Source organism: Candoia aspera, chromosome 4 (assembly GCF_035149785.1).
Source record: "Candoia aspera isolate rCanAsp1 chromosome 4, rCanAsp1.hap2, whole genome shotgun sequence".
In the NCBI taxonomy this organism is placed as follows: domain Eukaryota; kingdom Metazoa; phylum Chordata; class Lepidosauria; order Squamata; family Boidae; genus Candoia; species Candoia aspera.
Genome location: NC_086156.1, coordinates 64,286,795 through 64,309,613, shown reverse-complemented (window position 1 = coordinate 64,309,613; position 22,819 = coordinate 64,286,795). Strand labels below are relative to the sequence as shown.

General features: G+C 45.5%; 1 protein-coding gene and 1 long non-coding RNA gene across 3 annotated transcripts in view; one reads left to right on the top strand and one right to left on the bottom strand.

The window, feature by feature from the left end:
• Nucleotides 1-22,819, bottom strand: part of FRRS1L (ferric chelate reductase 1 like) — a 121,170-nt gene that overhangs the window by 75,237 nt on the left and 23,114 nt on the right. The gene's annotated exons all lie outside the window — the stretch shown is intronic.
• Nucleotides 19,057-19,347, top strand: LOC134496226 (uncharacterized). Its single transcript, XR_010067882.1, has 2 exons — nt 19,057-19,217; nt 19,248-19,347. It is a non-coding gene; the product is annotated as an uncharacterized LOC134496226 (long non-coding RNA).

Below are 22,819 nucleotides of genomic sequence, written 5' to 3'. Positions count from 1 at the left end.
ATGATGCTGTCAAGGTAATGCATGCTATATGCCAGCAAATTTGGAAAACACAAGAATGGCCATCAGATTGGAAAAAATCAACTTATATCCCCATACCAAAAAAGGGAAACACTAAAGAATGTTCAAACTATCGAACAGTGGCACTCATTTCACATGCCAGTAAGGTAATGCTCAAGATCCTGCAAGGTAGACTTCAGCAGTTCATGGAGCGAGAATTGCCAGATGTACAAGCTGGGTTTAGAAAAGGCAGAGGAACTAGAGACCAAATTGCCAATATCCGCTGGATAATGGAAAAAGCCAGGGAGTTTCAGAAAAACATCTATTTCTGTTTTATTGACTATTCTAAAGCCTTTGACTGTGTGGACCATAACAAATTGTGGCAAGTTCTTAGTGGTATGGGGATACCAAGTCATCTTGTATGCCTCCTGAAGAATCTGTATAATGACCACGTAGCAACAGTAAGAACAGACCACGGAATAGCCAACTGGTTTAAGATTGGGAAAGGAGTACGGCAGGGCTGTATACTCTCACCCTACCTATTCAACTTGTATGCAGAACACATCATGCGACAAGCTGGCCTTGAGGAATCCAAGGCTGGAGTTAAAATCTCTGGAAGAAACATTAACAATCTCAGATATGCAGATGATACCACTTTGATGGCTGAAAGCGAAGAGGAACTGAGGAGCCTTATGATGAAGGTGAAAGAAGAAAGTGCAAAAGCTGCCTTGCAGCTAAACCTCAAAAAAACCAAGATTATGGCAACCAGCTTGATTGATAACTGGCAAATAGAGGGAGAAAATGTAGAAGCAGTGAAAGACTTTGTATTCCTAGGTGCAAAGATTACTGCAGATGCTGACTGCAGTCAGGAAATCAGAAGACGCTTAATCCTTGGGAGAAGAGCAATGACAAATCTCGATAAAATAGTTAAGAGCAGAGACATCACACTGACAACAAAGGCCCGCATAGTTAAAGCAATGGTGTTCCCTGTAGTAACATATGGCTGCGAGAGCTGGACCATAAGGAAGGCTGAGCGAAGGAAGATCGATGCTTTTGAACTGTGGTGTTGGAGGAAAATTCTGAGAGTGCCTTGGACTGCAAGAAGATCAAACCAGTCCATCCTCCAGGAAATAAATCCAGACTGCTCACTTGAAGGAATGGTATTAAAGGCAAAACTGAAATACTTTGGCCACATAATGAGAAGACAGGACACCCTGGAGAAGATGCTGATGCTAGTGAGAGTGGAAGGCAAAAGGAAGAGGGGCCGACCAAGAGCAAGACGGATGGATATTCTAGAGGTGACGGACTCGTCCCTGGGGGAGCTGGGGGTGTTGACGACCGACAGGAAGCTCTGGCGTGGGCTGGTCCATGAAGTCACGAAGAGTCGGAAGCGACTAAACGAACAAACAACAAAAAGAGCTTAATGGACTTAAATCTATTGTTGTGGGGATGTATGTACCAAATGGGGATAAAAGTAAATTTTTTAGACATCTTCTTTATGAATTGTCCTCTTTTTCATATCAAAGTTGGTGTCTACTAGGAGATTGGAATGGTGTAACTTCCCCACGATTGGACAGGACATCTGAAAAGGAAATTAAGCTTAAACAAGGAAGACTCCCACAGTCCTTTTCTGACATGATAGACAACTGGGCATTAGTAGATTCCTGGTGACACAAAAATGGATTGGCAAGGGAATATACCTTTTACTCAGAAAGACATAAATCCTTTTCAAGAATTGATATGATATGAATTTCAAATAATTTAGCCAATAAAATTTGTAAGGTTGATATTTTACCAAAGACTTTCTCTGATCACAATCCAATAAGCTTGAAAATAATGAGATCTTCTATGGCTTTTCGTTGGAGATTGAATGAAGCTATTTTACAAAGAGGAGTTTAAAAGGTTTTCTTTTTTATATCAATTTGGACAAAGGGACTGACCTAAAAACTGTTTGGGACACCAGTAAGGCAGTTATGAGAGGTTACTTTATTTACCATAACTGTAATATAAAAAAGAAATGTCAACAAAAAATACAAACTATCTTGGATCAAATTAAAGAAAATGAGTTACAGAAAAACCCAGTGGACACATTTACACCAACTTAAATGATTACACCAACAATAATCTATGTTGACTGTAAGGGAAATTGAGACAAAATTGAATTATGTTAAACAGAGACATTTTGAGTTTGCCAATAAACCTGGAAGATGATTGGCCTATAAATTAGGGAAGAAAAGAGAAAAGAAAATGATATTAAAAATTCAAGAAGGAAATATTAAATGAATGGATAATGAAGGAATTAAGAAATTGTTCCACAACTCTTTTTTCCAATTTGTATAAAAGGCAAGAAGTTTCTCTGGAAAAGATAGATGAGTATTTGGAGAAACAAAAATTACCGAAACTCTCCCAAACTACTTTTGAAATAGTGGAAGCTATAAAAAGAACCTAACTGGTGAAAACACCAGGTCCAGATGGTTTGCCAGTGTTGTCTTATAGGTACTTCGAGGATCAGCTTCTTCAGCCCTTTCAAAGATTGATGAATTCTATTTTGCAGGACTCTGCAATGCCTGACTCTTGGAAAGAAGCCAATATTGCACAATTTCATTGTTTAAATTGTTGCACAATCATTGTTAAATGATTATAAAATATTTTGCTTCAATATTGGCTGGAAGAATGAAGAAAATTAAAGAGACAATGTGAAAAGAGTTTTGGACATTACAGAATATCTACAACATCACAATGAACAGTAAGCAGCTCTCATCTTTTTAGATGCAGGGAAGGCCTTTGACAATCTGAACTGGACTTTCATGTTCAAAGTTTTGGAAAATATGGACTTTGAAGATAAATTGATTTAATTCCTTGAATAATAGGTATAATAGGTATAATAGTAGTTATCCCTGGGGATGGCTAGCATCGTAAGTGATTTTTGAGGGGCCTGTAATACTCACAGACTGATTAAAATCTTTTGCCACTTAGATTTTATTATATTTTTATTTTATTGTATTGTTGTATTGAAATGGTTTTAAATTTTAACTGCATTTTATTGTAAACAGCCAAGAGTCCCCCATGAGGAGGAGATGGGCAGTGAATAAATTTATAAATAAATAAATAAAATAAAATTATGTGCTTCAAAAAGCGTGTATTATTGTAAATGGCGATTTAACTGAGCTTTGTCATATAAAGAAAGGAACAAGGAAAGGATGTCCTTTGTCACCTTTACTCTTTATCCTAGTTTTGGAAGTCCTGAATAGAGACTTTAGACAAGATGATCAAATAAAGGGTTTGAAGATAAAGAAGGAGGTCTTCAAATTGAGGGCCTTTGCTGATGATTTAGCTTTAATATTACAAGACCTATTGAATTTTGTTGAACATTTGATGAAGAAATTTAAGGAATTTGGATCATTAGCTGGACTTAAAGTAAATAAACAAAAAACAAAGATGTTGATCAAGAATATGACTACATAGAATCAAGAAATGTTGATACGTAAAACTGGTTTTATAATTAAAAAAGGTCAGATATTTGGGGTGACATCAGCAAACATGAATTGTGTATGTTGTTTCAGAATAACTACACTAAATTGTGGAGTGATGTTAAGAAAGACTTGTTAAGGTGGGAAAAATTACAACTGTCAGTGATGGGTCGGATATCTGTGATTCAAGATGAAAGTTTTGCCTAAAATGTTGTTTTTGTTCCAGACAATGCGGATTTTGACAACAAATTTGGATAAGAAGGTATATAATTTTGTTAATGAAAAAACACAATTTGAAATGGAACTTTGTACAAATGATGACCATCTTATTAAGAAAATGTATAAAATGTTGTTGCAATTGAATTTAGAAGATGAATATGTTAAAGATTGTAATGGGCTAAGAATTTTGGGTATAATATTATGCTTGAACAATGGGAGAATATGTGGAACAAAGGTATGAAATTTACTTTGAATTAATGTCCTAACAGTCAGGAACCACGCTGAGATGAGAAATAGGTCTCTAGTGTTTATTACTGCTACATAAGACAGAAAATCCTAACAATCCTTAATTGACTGATGGTCTCCCTGCTGAGCTCTGTGGAGGGAGACCGACAGAGTTTCCCTGGTTGGAAGTCGAGGTGGAGGTGGCTCTTGGTTCTGCTGCTTGCCCTGGGGCTCTTACGGAATTTGCTTGGCTTCTCGCTGGGCAAGCTCTCACCATATGCCCCGGGACTCCGCAGTAAAAACAGAGGGCTCTCTCTCTCCTTCTCTGTCTCTCAGCCTCAGAAGTAAGCCTCCTGCTTGCCCCGATCTGCATCGGCTCCTCTGGTCCTGAGTAGAGAGATGCTGCAGAGAGAGCTGGAAATCCTGAAAGCGCTCTGAGGTCCTTGCCTCTCCCTGGCTGCATCTGTCTGAGCTCTTCTAGCCTGACGTCTATGACCACAGAAAGTTGATATAAACCTTCTAGGGTCGCTGGTGTTCCCTGGCGCACTAATTCATTTTTAATTTCTTCATCCAGCCCCCGTTTGAATTGGTGTAAGGAATGCCTAAGACCAAATAAAAGACTCAGACTCTAAATCAAGTTTAAGCTCTGGCTTTTATTTAGAATAGAATGCACACCAGTAAAAAGCTGAGAGTGAGGGAAGCGCGCCAAAAGTTGAATTAAATAGTCTCGTGCCAAACAGCGCTCCATCCCCACACTCCCCGGGTGTGCCCCACGAGTTCCACGGAGTGACAGGCCATCAAGACTTGATAGGTGAGAGGTCGTCCAGCCCCATTCGCCCCGGGCATCGCCCTGTTTATCTTCCTGCGAGGTAATGGTCCATTACCGGGCGATTAGACCTCGATATTCCTCGAAAGCCCGAACGTGCCTTTCTGAACCTCGCCCTGACCTTTTCTTTATCAGGGGCGTCAATGGCCGATTACCGGGCGATGGGACCTTGTTTGTTCAGTAGATCTCCCAACCCCATTACCTTCTTTGTCCGGTTTATCGTCCGCACCTCTCCAGCCATTGACACGCATCCGCGCTTTGTCATGCGAGCCGTTACGATGTCACAAACATCGCAACAGCAATCATGACATACCGCCCCCCTGAAGAAAATCAAGCCGAGGGCTTGGAGGGATATGCAACGTGGAAGTTGCGGACTAGCTCGGGGGCCTGAATGTCACGGGCAGCGACCCACTCGGGGTGGGGAAAGTGTTTCCAGTGCACTAAGTATTGGAGAGAGCCACAAAGCTTCCGGGAGTCGAGAACCTCCCTGACTTCGAAGTGCTGTTGTCTGTCGATCATGACGGGTGGAGGGGAGCGAGTGCATGGATGCCACCGGGAGGGGTCACTGGCTGGCTTGAGTAAGCTGCAGTGGAACACACGGTGCAGCCGCTTCAAATTATGAGGTAGATCCAAACGCACCATGACCAGGTTCACAATTTGTGTAACCTGAAAGGGGCCAATAAATTTGGGGGCCAGTTTCTTGGAAGGCTGAGGTGACTTGATAAATTTAGTGGAGAGATAAACCAGGTCCCCTACTCGAAAAGGTGGCTGTTGGCGCCTGTGCTTGTCAGCCTGAAATTTGTATGAGGTCTGTGCCTCATTGAAGGTATCCTTAATGACGGGCCAGGAGTCTGCGAGTTTAGAACCCCAATCACAGGCCGCCACTACTGGAGACGGGGGCTGTGGGAGCTCGGGAATGGGGACAAAGTCCCAACCCGATACCACCCTGAAAGGGGTTTGTCCCGTGCTTTGATGCACAGCGTTATTGTATGCAACCTCCGCGAAAGGAAGCAAATCCACCCAGTTGTCCTGGTGGTAGTTGATGTAGGAGCGGAGGAATTGTTCAAGGGTGGCATTGAGGATCTCAGTAGATCCGTCAGTCTGGGGATGCCAGGAGGTTGACAATGCTTGCTCGGTGCCAATTAATTTCAAAAAAGCCTGCCAAAACCGTGAGGTAAATTGTGTGCCCCTATCGGTCACCAAGTGAGAGGAGCAGCTGTGAAGGCCGTACACGTGCACCAAAAAGAGCTTCGCCAGCTGTTGCGCCGACAGGATAGAGGCACAGGCATGACTGCTTTCTTTTGACTGGGCGGTAAATCCACGATGAAATCCTTAGAGATTTCATCCCGAGGGCGTGAAGGGTTAGCCACGGGCTGCAGCAGCCCCTGGGGTTTACTGGATGGTCGCTTAGACATTGTGCAAACAGGGCAGGATGCCACATACGTTTTGACATCCTTCCTCAGCGAGGGCCACCAAAATTGGCGTCGGGTCAAGTGGAGGGATTTGAGAAACCCAAAATGACCAGCCTGTTTGCTGTCATGAGACCGGCTGAGGATAGTTGATCGTTGTGAGTCAGGGACATATAAACGTCCCTCCACCCAGGCGAGGTCTTGTTCCATGGAAACCTTGACAGGGTTAGCAAGGAGCCAGGGATCAGACTTTAATGCGAGGGCAAAATCTGCACGCAACCCACCCGGCATCAGTGGTTGCTTGCGGCCTGGAGCGGGCTGCGCCAGAGTCGTTTGCAAGGGGGGGGGGGAGGCTGTTCCCGAGCGCGGCTCCAGGTGACAGTGGCCAAACCTGTCATGTTCCCATTTCAATGTGCTGTTAACATTGTAACGTTTCACATGTCATCTTCTGTTCCGTGTTCCTTCACCCGGGGTTTTTCCATTCCTTCACCCTCCGTTGTTTTGAGGGCTTGGAATGTATGTTTGGGTTTGCGCTCCTGCTCAAGGTTACTTTCCCAGGCGCGTCTAACGGCTTCTAGCACCTGGGAGGGGGAGCGCCCTGACGAGGGATGGGGCAGAACTTGCTCACAGGCAAGGCTTTTAAGTTTGTATTTGGCGCGCTTTTGCTCATTCTCAGCTTTCTCTGTATTTGCATACTATTCCTTTAATAAATCAGTTATCTTTAAGCCCGAGCTTGTGAGACTGAGTATTTGGGATTAGGCAATCGTTACATAAAGCTGAGAATCATTTCATCCATTTTCCGCTAGCCCCATCCAATCGTTGGATAAGAGGGAACGCTAGCGATGACCGAACATCAGCTTCGCGCAAGTGATGGAAGCGAGGAGGAGCGGGAGGCGGCAAGGATCCGGCCAGCTCTAACCTCGAGAGCGCAAAGAGCAGCACGTCGGGAGTTGCGGGATGTCCAACTAGATGAGCTGCTGATATCCATGCAGGAGAGCCTCAGGAGTGAACATAAAACTGTTATGGAAAGAGCACCGGGGAGGGGGTCTCCACAATTATCCTGGGAGCCCGAAGTCCCCTTGTCACCGAGGGTGGTGGTAACCAACCAACCCCTAGAAGAGCCGGTCACCCCAGCTCGTATGAGGGCATTAGAGGATAAAATGGATCTAATAGTGACAATCCTTAAGGATCTACCCAGAGATGCAGAGCCCACCCCGGAGGATTGGGAGGAAGAGCCGTCACAGTACCCCAGGCACAGTACCCTACCAACCAGGGGGAGAAGCAAGACTCGATCAGCCCGTCAGGCGGGGGGGCGAGAGGCAAGACCTCCTAGGGATCGGCCACCCATGGGGGCTCGGCGTACGCTGACATTCGCGGAACCGCCACAGCCAGCTGAGCCGGCAAGAAACTTCCCACCATTTGGAGTAAAGTTTGATGGGGATCCCACTACGCTCTCCTTCTTTATCACTAATGCTAAGCATTATATGGAAGATTGGGGCCGGAACTTTCGGTCAGAACATGGCAAAATCAATTTCATTGCCAACAAACTGAGAGGAAGGGCAGCTGATTGGTATGTGCAACTGTGCCAGGCTGAGGCAACTGAGTTAGAGGACTTCGAGGACTTTTTGTGGGCACTTAAACAGCATTTCGAAGACCCTCTAGCCCAAGAAACAGCTAAAAATGCCCTGAGGAAACTCTACCAAGGGTCCCTCTCAGTTGCCAATTATGCGTTGGAATTTAAAGCTTTGTCGGGGAAAGTGGAAGACTGGTCTGAGCCAACCTTAATTGAAATGTTTAAGCAGGGGCTAGAACCAGAAATCCTTCGCTGGGCACTAGGAAGAGATGATCCCAAAACGCTGTATGGGTGGATTCAGTTGGCGGGCAGCGCAGAAAATGCCCTGCAAACCTATGCCCATACCATAGACAATCGCGTCTTGCTAGAGGAGCGCGCACATCTGGACTTGCCAGCCGCCCCAAACCGAAAACCTGGGAAGAAGAAAGGGAACGACGATTCTCCAAAGGTCAGTGCCTGAGATGTGGGAAAGAAGGGCATCGAGCCCCGTCGTGCCCGAGACGCCGTCCAGAGGAACGACAGACGAAACCTACAGTAAAGTCGCCTGCTCCTGCTCCACTGCGGAAACTGAAAGCAGCCGTCGCAGAACTGGACCCCCCAGAACTACCCTTCGGAGAAGAGGAAGAAGAGTTGCAATTCGAGCAGCCGGCGGGAAAAGCCTACCACCTGCCCTGAAGGGCGCCCTAGGGCAGGTGGAAGAAACCGGGCGTAACCACGATTCGGTGAGTGGAAATTTCCCCACACTGACTGTTAAAGTTAAACTGAGCTCAAAAACCAAAACTGTGGAAGTTTGGGCCATGCTAGACTCGGGCTGCTCCCGTTCCCTTATGCACCCTGATGTCGTAGCGGCTCTGGAACTGCCCACGTTTCCTTTGCCAAGACCTATGATCTTCACCCAATTGGATGGAACTATGGCGGGAGGGAAAGCAGTCAATCATTCCACGGGATTGGTCGCCTTGCAGATGGGCTCCCATCAGGAAAAGCTGCCATTTGTGGTAGCTCCAGTGGGGGGTCCTCTGGTTATCCTGGGGATGCCTTGGTTTGTGCAACAAAACCCTTTTATCAACTGGCTACATAGAACTGTGACTTTTGCAGATGGATTTTACAAAGTACCCGAAAAAGACCTACTGGAAGACATGGAGGGTGGAGGGGTAGCGTATACTACTGTGCAAACGCTTCAACCTCTTGAGGGACTACCCAATCAGTATCAGGATTTTGCTGAGGTATTTGGGGAAAAGGAAGCAGATCGCTTGCCACCCCACCGAAAAACGGACTGTGCCATTGAATTTTTACCAAACGTAAAATTGCCTCACCCAAAAATATACCCCATGTCTCCCAAAGAGCTCACTACACTAAGGGAGTTCATTGACAAAAACCTGGCTAGGGGTTTCATTGAGCCTGCTAATTCCCCGGTAGGAGCCCCTGTCCTATTCAGGCCAAAAAAGGATGGGTCATTAAGGCTTTGTACCGATTTCCGCGGGCTCAATGCGGTCTCAATATTAAATAAATATCCTTTGCCCCTGATCAAAGATATGTTATCACATCTGGCCAGAGGCAAAATCTTCTCAAAACTGGATTTGAGAGAAGCCTATTTCCGTATTCGCATAAGGGAAGGGGATGAGTGGAAAACAGCCTTTAACTGTCCTCTTGGGGCTTTCCAATACAAAGTCTTACCCTTTGGTTTATCCGGAGCACCTGGGGTCTTTATGCAACTAATCAATGAGGTCTTGCATGACCACCTATTTAAGGGGGTACTGGTATACTTGGATGATGTATTGATTTATACTGAAACCATGTCAGAACATATCCACTTGGTGCGTCAGGTACTGGCTAAATTGAAAAAAGCAGAGTTGTACGCTAAACTGTCAAAATGTGCCTTTCATCAGTCACAAATTGATTACCTCGGCTATCGAATTTCAGCTAAGGGCATTGAAATGGACCCTGCAAAAGTAGAAGCTATTGTGGCATGGGAGCCTCCCCGTACCAGGGGACAATTACAAAGTTTCCTTGGATTCGCTAATTTTTATCGGGCATTCGCCCAAAATTTTGCTGAAATTGCCCTCCCCCTTACTGAACTGTTAAAAACCAAAGGACAGGGGGATACGCGACGTTCAAAGAACCCAGGCGCACTCCTTAAATGGACTCCTGCCTGTCAGCAAGCGTTCGAAGCGCTCAAACAAATCTTTACCACAGAGCCAATTTTACAGCATCCAGACCCCTCTAAACCCTTCGTTGTACAAGTCGATGCTTCTGATTTCTCCATAGGAGCAATCTTGTTACAATCTGACCACTCTGGCGCCTTGAAACCCTGTGCTTACCTCTCTCGCAAATTCACTGAAACTGAGAGGAGATGGCACATTTGGGAAAAAGAGGCTTTTGCTGTAAAAACGGCTTTAGAAACATGGCGACACCTATTGGAAGGCACTTCCAACCCTTTTGAAGTCTGGACTGACCATAAAAACCTGGAAGCTCTAAGCACCAGTCGAAAACTCAGTCCCAAACAGCTGCGCTGGGCTGAGTTTTTCAGCCGCTTCGACTTCACCCTTAAGTTCATACCAGGCAAGAAAAACTTTTTAGCTGATGCACTCTCCCGCAGACCCCAAGATGCTGGCCCAGGGCCAACGGTCCAAGGCACCGTCTGGACCGACAAACAATTAAGTTTGGCAGCGGTGACTCGCAGCCAGACCCGAGCGCAATCAACGCAACCTCCAGCCGCTCTGCCTTCCAGACGCTCGCCGCGCTTGTCAATTCCATCCGATTTGCAACAACAGTTGCTTTTCCACCTTAAAACAGATACTTGGTTACAAACCAATAGAAACAGTTTAACCTTCACTGACGATCTTGCCTGGCACAACGATCGCCTCTATGTACCCGATGCTATGCGAAAAACTATACTCCAGCGTTGCCACGATGACAAGCTGGCTGGACATTTTGGCTATGTAAAAACTCTGCACCTTGTTCGCCGGCAATTCTGGTGGCCAACTTTACTCAAAGACCTGAAGGCATATGTTACTGCTTGCCCTGTGTGTGCAGCGATAAAGCGCAAAACAGGCAAACCCCAAGGTCTCCTTCAACCCGTTGCCACCCCATCTGTCCCCTGGCAGGACATTTCCATGGACTTTATCGTTGACCTACCCCCTAGTCAACGCAAAACTGTCATTTGGGTGGTCAAAGACTTTTTCTCCAAACAAGCCCACTTCATCCCATGCGCTTCTATCCCCACCGCACAACAGCTGGCACGCCTCTTCCTCATCCACGTGTACCGCCTCCACGGTATCCCCGCCCGTTTGGTGAGTGACAGAGGCACACAATTTACGTCACAATTCTGGCAGGCATTTTTAAAACTTTTGGGCACCAAACAGTCACTTTCCACCGCGTGGCATCCGGAAACGGACGGATCTACAGAGGCGGTTAATTCTACACTGGAACAATATCTCAGGGCTTTTGTTAACTACCAACAGGACAATTGGGTCAACCTACTCCCATTTGCAGAGGTCGCCTACAACAATGCCGTTCATCAAACCACTGGTCAAGTTCCTTTTAAAACAGTTTTTGGACGTGAGTTTGTTCCTATTCCTGAACTTCCCCATCCACAACCGCTGCCAGCTTCCCTTACTGACTGGGCGGACTCTCTCAAGCACTCATGGATTAATATTCAACAAGCTCTCCTCCATGCCCAAGCTACTTATAAACGCCATGCCGATGCAAAGCGTTCCCCAGAACCATCTTTGGCTGTCGGGGATAAAGTCTACTTGTCAACTAAGTTTATCAAATCCCCACAACCCTCCAAGAAACTTGGCCCTAAATTTGTCAGACCTTTCCCAATTATCGCCCAAATTAACCCTGTTACGTTTAAACTTGATTTGCCTCACAACCTTAAACGTTTACATCCTGTTTTCCATTGTAGTTTACTCAAGCCCTACCTGCCGTCGGACCGCTGGCATCCCCAACCCATTCCACCACCTCCGCTCATGATCGACAACCAGCAACACTTCGAGGTGACATCCATCCTCGACTCCCGACGCCAGCGCTCTGCTTTACAGTACCTCATCCGCTGGAAACATTTCCCTCATCCTGAATGGGTTGCTGCTCCAGACGTGCTTTCCCCTCGTCTGGTAGCCCAATTTCACTCTGCCTATCCTGACAAACCTGCTCCATAGTTTTTTTTTGGGGGGGGCAATATGTCATGTTCCCATTTCAATGTGCTGTTAACATTGTAACGTTTCACATGTCATCTTCTGTTCCGTGTTCCTTCACCCGGGGTTTTTCCATTCCTTCACCCTCCGTTGTTTTGAGGGCTTGGAATGTATGTTTGGGTTTGCGCTCCTGCTCAAGGTTACTTTCCCAGGCGCGTCTAACGGCTTCTAGCACCTGGGAGGGGGAGCGCCCTGACGAGGGATGGGGCAGAACTTGCTCACAGGCAAGGCTTTTAAGTTTGTATTTGGCGCGCTTTTGCTCATTCTCAGCTTTCTCTGTATTTGCATACTATTCCTTTAATAAATCAGTTATCTTTAAGCCCGAGCTTGTGAGACTGAGTATTTGGGATTAGGCAATCGTTACAAAACCCAATTGAGACTCAGAGAGCACAGTCCCCACAACGTCGGAGACAGGCTCCACGTCCTGGGGCAGTCGGGAAAGTGCATCTGCCAAAAAATTCTCCTTCCCCGGAATAAACTTCAGCTGAAAGTTAAAACGGCTGAAAAATTGAGCCCAGCGAATCTGCTTAGGGCTGAGGTGCCTGGGCGTGCGGAGCGCCTCAAGGTTGCGGTGGTCTGTCCAGACCTTAAAAGGGCAAGTCGCCCCTTCTAAAAGGTGACGCCAAGCCTCCAGTGCCGCTTTTACTGCAAATGCCTCTTTTTCCCAGACATGCCAGTGCCTTTCCGTCTCGGAAAATTTCTGGGAGAGATAGGCACAGGGCTTCAAGAGTCCGGCAGAATCCTTTTGTAATAGGATAGCCCCAATTGAAAAATCAGAGGCATCAGCCTGAACGACAAAAGGCCATTCGGGGTCGGGATGGGATAAAATTGGCTCCGCTGTAAAGAGAGCTTTCAACCGGTCGAAAGCAGCCTGACAGGCAGGAGTCCAATTGAGCACGGTCCCTGGGTTTTTTTACCTTGCACATTTCCCCGACGCCTTTGGTCCGCAACAAATCAGTCAAGGGCAGGGCAATCTCCGCAAACCCTTTTGCGAAGGATCTGTAGAAATTTGCGAATCCCAGGAAACTTTGGAGCTGGCACCGGGTGCGTGGGCGCTCCCAGCTCAAAACAGCCTGAACCTTTGCAGGATCCATTTCGATGCCCTTATCTGAAATCCTGTAACCTAAGTAATCCAGGCGCGACTTATGGAATTTGCACTTGGAAAGCTTCGCATAAAGTTTAGCGTGCCAAAGCTTGGTGAGAACCTGTCTTACCAATTTTTCGTGTTTTCTCTCCGTTTTGGAGTATATCAGGACATCGTCCAGATAAACCAGTACTCCTTTAAACAAATGGTCATGCAGAACCTCATTAATTAGTTGCATGAAAACCCCCGGGGCCCCTGCAAGACCAAAAGGCAGTACCTTATACTGGAAGGAGCCCAAGGGACAGTTAAAAGCTGTTTTCCATTCATCCCCCTCCCTGATGCGAATGCGGTAATACGCCTCGCGGAGGTCAAGTTTGGAAAAAACCTTTCCAGTCGACAAGTGTGCCAACATATCTTTCACGAGGGGGAGGGGGTACTTGTTTGACAAGGAGGCTGAATTTAACCCGCGATAGTCTGTACACAGTCTTAGGGTACTGTTCTTCTCGCGGAACAGAACGGGCGCTCCAACTGGCGAGTTTGCCGGTTCGATGAAGCCCCGAGCGAGGTTTTTTATCGAGGAAGTCCCGCAACGCCGCCAATTCCTTTTGTGTCATTGGGTAAATTTTTGGCTTAGGCAATGGGACATGAGGGAGCAGTTCAATAGCACAGTCCGTCTTGCGATGGGGGGGTAACTGGTCTGCCTCCTCCTCCCCGAAGACGTCAGTGAAGTCTGCATATTGTTCTGGCAACCCCTCCATGGGGGAAGTGTGAACTTGAGGGTCAACAATCTCAGCCCTCCCCACAGTCAAAGTGAGGGATTTCCCCTTAGCAGGTGCCTGGTAGAACCCATCCTCAAACGTTATCGTACGGGTCCTCCAGTTAATGTAGGGATTGTGGCAAGTTAGCCAGGGGATTCCCAGAACCACTACAGGCTTGCCCACCGGGGTGACCACGAATTCTATGGTTGCCCTGTGCGTGCCTATTTGTAGGGTAACATTCCCTGTACCCTGGGTGGCCGCCCCCCCCCCCCCACTGCCGTGGAACCATTGAGTTGCTGGAAGATCAGCAGCTTCAGGAGAGGGAAACGGTAAATTTAGCGCAGCGACTAGGTTGGGGTGGATCAGGCATCTGGAACACCCGGAGTCCACCAAAGCCCCGACTTCGATGGTCTTGGAGCAGTAGCTCAGTTCAATTTTTACGGCCAGGATGGGACAGTCCGCACTCACCCTGGTGGTATCGTGCCCATTCTCCACCACAGTTGACATGGATCGCAGCATGTGTTCTAATGACTGCACCTTGGACTCCAGAGCCCTGATCCTGTCTGGTGTGACGGGATCGTCCATCCTCGGTGCTGCCGGTTGTTGCCCGATCGGCAGTCCTGCGAATTCCCTCTCGGGTGTCTGGGGGTATCGGAGTCTCCAAGTGGTGTGGGATGTTCCTGGCCAGGGGTCCGCTACGCCGTCCCACCTGAAGTGTTGTTGACTCACGACTCCCTCTTCCATCGGGGCCCTCCACTCCGGGCTGGGACTCCAGGCTCCAAACGGGTGCGGTGTGGGTAGGCAGGGGGCTCGTGTCCCATCTCGGGAGCGCCGATTCCAGAAGCTGTCTGTTCACCTCCCCCCCTCATGTTGGGTCCTTCGCGTCTCCACTCTGAAGCGCTAACTCCAGGATCGTCCCCGGTTCAATCATCGCTAGTTGCTTCTCTCGCAAAAAAAAAATTTCCTGGTAGAGGCTAGCGAGGTTCGTTCTTAAAAGACTCTCAGCTTTATGTAAGGAATGCCTAAGACCAAATAAAAGACTCAGACTCTAAATCAAGTTTAAGCTCTGGCTTTTATTTAGAATAGAATGCACACCAGTAAAAAGCTGAGAGTGAGGGAAGCGCGCCAAAAGTTGAATTAAATAGTCTCGCGCCAAACAGCGCTCCACCCCCACACTCCCCGGGTGTGCCCCACGAGTTCCACGGAGTGACAGGTCATCAAGACTTGATAGGTGAGAGGTCGTCCAGCCCCATTCGCCCCGGGCATCGCCCTGTTTATCTTCCTGCGAGGTAATGGTCCATTACCGGGTGATTAGACCTCGATATTCCTCGAAAGCCCGAACGCGCCTTTCTGAACCTCGCCCTGATCTTTTCTTTATCAGGGGCGTCAATGGCCGATTACCGGGCGATGGGACCTTGTTTGTTCAGTAGATCTCCCAACCCCATTACCTTCTTTGTCCGGTTTATCGCCAGCACCTCTCCAGCCACTGACACGCATCCGCGCTTTGTCATGCGAGCCGTTATGATGTCGCAAACATCGCAACAGCGATCATGACAATTGGTCTTTCAAGGCACTCTCATTTCAGTCCAGATCTCCTGCTAACAGCTTGAAATCAGCAATGTAAATTCCCACCCTCTTGTTGCCTTGCTTGAGCTTCCGAATTTCCCGGCTGGCAGTGACCTCTCTGATCAGGTCGTCAAAGTGTGCTCGGAACCCTGCCAGAAAATTCTGGTAGTCGTTGAGAATTGGGTCGTTGTTCTCCACCATGGGAATAGCCCATTTGGCTGCTGGGCCCTTTAGCAGACTTAAAATGAAGGTGACTCTGGTTCGGTCTGCTGTCGAAAAACATTGTGTACTGTGTGAGAAAGGTTCTCAACTGTCCTGCTTCTCCTCCAAACTTGTAATGTGTTGATCTGGAGATCTACTTGTTGGTGGTGTTGTTGCAGGGCTGCTGCCAATTGTTGGATGGCTTGCCGAATTTCCTGGTTTTCTGAAGACATTTTCCCAAATGTCTCTCCTTTAAAAAATTTTTTGTTCCTCCCTCTTTCAATGGGAGTAGGAGTTTGTTAGGATTGATGTCCTAACAGTCAGGAACCACGCTGAGATGAGAAATAGGTCTCCAGTGTTTCTTACTGCTACATAAGACAGAAAATCCTAACAAACTGAAGAAGCGTGGGAAAAACCCAGACAGATAAACCCCAAAAGTCAAGGCAGGTCTGATCTGTGTCTCTTTGAATGGCTGCTTAACTCCTCAGTACTACGCATGCGTTTTCCCCCCTGGATAGGGGCCCCCTCCAGCTCACCATCAGTGCTCATGACAATTATAATTTGAAAGAGAATTTTTATAAAAGGATGTACCATTGGTATTTAACTCCTGATAAGTTGTCCAAAATGTATAATTATATATAAAGAATATAAACGTTTGTTGGAAATGTTTACAGGGTAAAGGAACTTTTTATCATTTATGTTGGACTTGTGGAAAAGCAAAGAAATATGTATTATTATTCAAAAGATTCTCAACGTGGACTTACAATTGAAGCCAGAGCTGTTTCTTTTGGGTTTGATGACCCAACAGCTTGAGAAACAACATGGAATTCTGTTCTTATATATTTGATAACAGCAACAAGGCTCTTATACGCTCAAAGATGAAAGGATGCACAAATTCCCTCAATGGAGGATTGGATGATTAAATTAATGGAACTGGCGCAACTGGCTAAACTGACAGCATTGATCTGACCTGGTTTTTCTGTTGGAGCAGTGGCAGAGTGTTCTGAAATTGGGGGAGGTATTGGTTTCTCCCCTGTCATGGTCAGATCACTTCCTGGTGAGCCTCCAATTCTCTGGCACCACCCCCCTGTGCAGGGAGGCTGGGCCTATTAGACCGGCCCGCCCCAGACAACTGATGGACCCAGTTGGGTTTCAGAGAGAGCTCGGGGTTGTTCTAGGAAGTCTGCTTCACGGTCCAGCTGAGGCCTTGGTGGCTGCATGAGAGAGTGGCCACGGCTTTGGATCGGATCGCACCTGAGTGGCCTCTCTATGCCCATGGCTCCTATGGCTCACCATGGTTTACAGAGGAGCTGAGGAGGCTTAAGAGGGCTAAGAGACACCTGGAGCACTGCTGGCGGAAGACGAGGCACAAAGATGATCAAACACAAGCTAGAGCCACTATTAGAGCCTACCTTGTGGTGGTAAGGGCGGCGAAACATGGTTATTTCTCCGCTCTTATTGCATCTGCAGATAGCCGCCCAGTGGCCCTGTTTCGGGTGACCCAGACTCTCCTTGCAGGGAGTGATTCGGGGGTCTACCTTCAGGACTGTTGTGAGGAATATGCTGAGCATCTGGCAGGTAAAGTTGCTCACATCCGCTCTGCATTGAACTCCAGCCTTGATGCAAGGCCAGTGGAGGCCACGGGGTCTGAGTCTTGCGTGGTTATCTGGGAGGAGTTCGAGCCTGCTGAACCTGAGGAAGTGGACAGGGCTCTTGTAGCTGTTATTTCGGCCACTTCTGTGTTAGATCCGTGCCCCTCCTGGCTAGTCAAGGCTGCCCAGGAGAGGACACATGATTAACACATGATGGTGGTTAATTCCTCTTTGAGGGAGGGGGTGGTCCCGCCGGCTCTTAAGGAGGTGGTGGTGCACCCCCTCCTGAAGGGGTCATTGCTTGACCCAACCAATCTGGATAGTTTTTGTCCAGTCTCCAACCTCCCCTTTCTAGAGGAGGTTGTTGAGAAAGTGGTCACACGAAAGCTTCAAAGGGTTCTGATGAAGCAGATTGTCTGGATCCTTTTCAGCCAGGATTCAGGCCAGGATATGGGATTGAGATGGCATTGATCACACTCTTGGATGACCTCTGGCGGGAGCAGGATGGGGCAGTGCAACTATCCTTGCTCTTCTTGACCTCTTGGCAGCCTTCAATAGCATCGATCATGGTATCCTGGACTGGCTTCAGGAGTTGGGTGTGGGCAGCACTGTGCTGTGCTGGTTCTCCTCCTTCCTCCAGGGTCGGTTCCAGTGAGTGTTGGTAGGGGGGAGAGGTCCCCTGTCCACAGCTCCTGGCTCTGCCTCAACCCAAGCAAGACTGAGTGGCTTTGAGTGTTTGAGCCTCCTGGTGCCAAGGTTTTTCCATCTTTGGTCCTGGATGGGGTGGCACTGCCCCAGAGGACCTGGTGCGCAATTTGGGGGTCCTCTTGGACTCACGGCTCCTGCTGGAAGAGCAGGTGCAGCCGTGGCTAAGAGGGCCTTTGCACACCTTCGGGTTGTGCATCAGTTGTGCCCATTCCTGGACCAGGAGGCACGATGTCATGAGTAATGATGGCGAGCAGGAGGGGGCCCCTATCCAGGGGGGAAGATGCATGCGTAGTACTGAGGAATTAAGCAGCCATTCAAAGAGACACAGATCAGACCCGCCTTGACTTTTGGGGTTTATCTGTCTGGGTTTTTCCCACGCTTCTTCAGTTTGTTAGGATTCTGTTAATGTAGCAGTAATAAACACTAGAGACCTACTCCTCGTCTCAGCGTGATTTCTGTTAGGACACACTACGCACTGTCATTCATGCCCTCGTGATCTCCTCTTTGGACTATTGCAAAGTGGTCTACATGGGGCTGCCCTTGAAGAGCATTCGGAGGCTTCAGCTGAATGCTGCTGCCTGGGTTGTAAATAGTGTCAGCTTCTTGGCACATGTAATAACACTACTTCGGGAGCTGCACTGGTTGCTGGTGTGTTTCTGGGTGCAATTCAAGGTGTTGTCACCTTTAAAGCCCTTCATGGCTTGGGACTGGGTAACCTTAGGGACCATCTTTTCCCAGTTGTTTCTACTTGTCCAATCTGGTCCAGCAGGATGGGCATGCTTCGGGTCCTGTCAGCCAAGGAATGTCAGCTGGCAGGGACCAGGAGACATGCTTTTCTGCCATGGTGCCTGCCCTCTGGAATATCCTTCCTCCTGAGATTAGGATGGCCCAAACCCTTTTGGCTTTTCAGAAAGCCTTGAAGACCTAGCTTTGTGCCCAGGCTTGGGGCCCCAAGTGTGCAAAGGGCCCTGTTTCATGGTTGTGCTGACACCAATGTTTTTAAAGATCTCTTGGCTGTATTTATTTTTATATTTAATTTTTTGTTACTGCTTTTATTGTTTTTTATTGTATGATTGTTTTTATTATTGTTAGCTGCCCAGAGTCACTGGTTTGAGATGGGCGGCTATATAAATTGAATGAATAAATAAACAAATGAATAAATAAATAAATTGATAAAGAGAAAATACTGTAACTGAATTTGTTTCTATTTGGAAGCTGCTTTTGGACTATTTGCTTGTAATGGAAAAAAATGAAGTTCTGATTTTGGGTTTTGATTATTAAATAGTTTGATTTTAGAGAAATAATGTTACTAAATGTTTAATTAATAGCAAGTGATTAACTTTTATGTGCTTTTATATCTGTGTTGGAGAAGGTCGGAAGTCACCTGTCTTATGTTTTTCTGTCTATTCTTGCACTGTTTTAGTTTCTCTTGTTTCTTTTTTAGACTTGTATTCTATCTGTTCTATATTCTGTATTTTGTGTTTTAATTATATCTTGAAAATTAATAAAGCTTTATGGAAAAATAATAAATGTGCTGCCACTATAAACAGCAAAAAAACCCACCTTCTAAAATAACTATTCTTACTGTTAGGAAGTTTCTCCTAACATTCAACCTGTATCTGCTTTCTTAGTAAGTGCCTTAATTAAATGATTTTTGTTGCTGTTCAAATCAAATCAAATCAAATCAAATCAAATCTTTATTACAGTCATAGACCAGTATAAGGAGGGTGGGGTACAATCATTAAAAAGCATAAAGGATACATCAAGAATAAAAATAAAAATCTAAAAAAATTATAAAAAGCTAGAAGATATAAAAGATATATAGATTTAAAACTAAGAGTATATATAAAAAGCAAGAATCTAAAACAGAGGGTAGGAGCATTAAATGGGTGCAGGGGAGTATAAAAGTATGTGGAAGGCTATATCTATTAAGTTACAAAGCACTGTAATATGGCAAACTAGGTGCTAATTAAATCTAGTTTATGTCCTTTAGCCCCAAGCACAGGCCATCGCCCAACGAATGTTGAGCTCTGCTGCACAGAACCAGGCAACACTGTATGTTGTAACAGGATTGGTATTTAAAAGTAACAGGGTGGGGTAGAATTGTCCTGTGCCCTCTGGGTATATGCATAGTAATGGTGAGATGAGACTAGTATGAATGTAGTACAGGCACTGGAGAAGCACATGCTGTGTTTTTTGTTGTTGTTGTTGATGTTGTTTTCAGTAACAGAGCTGGATTCACACTCCCTCACACAAAAATAATCCAGCCTTGGATTTCTTTCTGCACTGCAGCAGATGAATTTAGGATAGGAGGATGGAACCTTGTTCTTTTGACTACAGTTACAAGATTGATCAATGCAATGCTGAGTAGCCCCTTCAATAAATTTAAATCAATGAAATGTAAATGAAAGGGTAACATGCAAATAAACTAGGAAAATGTTTAGCATATCAGATTAGAAAAAAAGAAATACAGACAATATCAGCAATAAAGGAAGTGACTAAGCTGTTATATACAAGACTGGAAATTACAGAATAATTGGCAGCTTTTTTCAAAGAACTATATTCCATGACTGACATTGATGAAGTGGCCATGAACAAATTAACTGAAAAATCTGTTCTTAAAGAACTTAATAAGCAACATAGACAAATATGAAGTAAACTATAACTATCCAAGAAACAAAAAAGGCAAATAAAACAAACTTGGGAAGGCACCAGGTCCAGATGGGCTGACCACTCAATATTATAAAGAACTCAAGGAGGAATTGTTGGAATCATTAACAAACACAATTAATGAAATTAAAGAGACAAAGGTGATACCACAAACAGGGGAAGAAGATACATAACTCTGATTTATAAAGAACTGAATGATCCAGAAAAAACACAGTGATACAGACAAAACTTTTTGTTGAATATAGTATACAGTATAAAATTTTCACAACAATATTAGCTGAACAACTAAAGAAAGGTGTTTCAGATATAATACATATTGATCAAACAAGTTATATTCTAAAGAGGAATATAATGGACAACAGGTTTATAATCATTAGTGTACAACAGAGCACATCATCAACAAAAAGACAGCACTAATCTTCCTAGATGCAGAAAAAGCCTTTGGTAACCTCCAGTGGCCATTTTTACTTGCAAGGGGGTTAAACAAAGGTATATTTTATTTTTCCCCCCTAAAATATTTCAGTTTGTTTTTCAGTTGAATTGTACAGCTTATATTAAAGGTGGAAAAAATTCTGAAGTGATTTTTTTACATCTCAAAAACCTGGAATTTTAACAGGGGTGTGTACACTTTTTATATCCACTGTATATAAAGAGCTACCAACACCTCTTCTAACCATATTTCCACAACAGACTAACAAATTTTATGTTCAATTTTTACTGGCAGGTAAGGACTCCAACTCTTGCCACTGCAAAGTTTGTTTTTGTAGCTTTTAAAACTTCTACATTCTGATAGCAAAACTGCAAGCATGATTGCCCATTTTTATCTTGTATGCCTTATTTTGTAGCTGTATTCTGTAGGTTTTATTTAGTCTGGGTTGCTGATCTGTAATAAAGAATTTGATCTGATTTGACTTGCAGTATTAAACAAAATAAATCCTGGATAAGAGTTCAAAGGCTGGGTTAAAAGTAAGTATCAGTGGCAAATGGGAAAGTTCACGACCAATGGAGCACTTCCTGCAGTTTTCTAAAGAAGTAAAAGCATTAGGTAAGGTACCCACTAGGCAAGGATAAATAATAGGGGAGACTCTATTGTTTATCATTGCCTTAGAAATATTGGTCTCAATACTGCGGAGAGGAATACAAGCTCAAATGTTATGCAGATGATGTAGTATTAAACCATCACAGAACCACAAAGTACAGTAAGACAGTTGATGAAAATAGTCCAAGGCTTTGGAGAATTATCCAGATATAAAATCAATGTTAAAACAACAAAAATAATTACATGACATTTAACACAAGACTATTTCCTGTGGAAAGAATCTGGCTTCCAGATAATAGATTCAGTGAAATATCTGGGTTTGCATTCTACAGACTCTAATCAATATATCAAAACAATTAATAATGTAAAGTTTTCTTGATTAGGATCAATTGTGATGATTAAGATGAACGTATTAGGATAAATTATTTGTTTCAAATGGCACCAATTCATATTCCAGAAAACACTTTGTAAGAATGGCAAGAAACTGTTAGTAAAAGACAGCTGGTCTTGCTCTTCCACACTTCAAACTGTATTACAGAGCAAGCTGTTTGTCATGGCTAACAGAATGGATAACACCCCCGAACAGTGGGTCAATATTGGAAGAAGCAAGTCTAGCTAATGGGTACTTATGGTACAGGGATATGTAAGAGGACAAAAAATTTAAAGGACATATTATAAGACAAAGCTTGATAAAAAGTGTAACGTTATGACAAAATTAGTAAGTCTAACAATTTCATCGCTAGCCTCTCCTTTAAATGCTTTTTATGTCAAATGTAACTGTTTGAATATAACCATTTCTTATATGGTAAGAAATGTGCAATTGCACATAGGTAGTCCTCGAGTTATGACAGCAATTGGGACCGGAATTTCCATCACTAAGTGATGCGGTCAGAAAGAGTGGTGCCAGATAACCGCATCGCTTAGCAACAGCAATCCCTGCAGTCCCTATTAATAATATCCTATTATAAGGATCGTGGGCTGTTAAGCGAGCATCTCCTTGCAACTTTCTGCTGGCTTCCAACAACCAAAGTCAGTGGGGAAGCTGGCAGGATGTTGCAAGTCCCAGGTGGCTTGCAAGCATGCCAGCAGGCAGGTAAGTGGCTGCTGCCAGGTAGGGAAGGGTGCACAAGTGGCTGGGGAGGGTGCGCAGGTGGCAGAGGAGGCACATGAGCACAGCAAAGCTTGAGGTGGCTGCTGCTGGGTGAGATTGGGTGCATGGGTGGCAAGGGAGACGCGGTGTCCTAACAGCCAGGAACCACGCTGAGACAAGGAATAGGTCTCTAGTG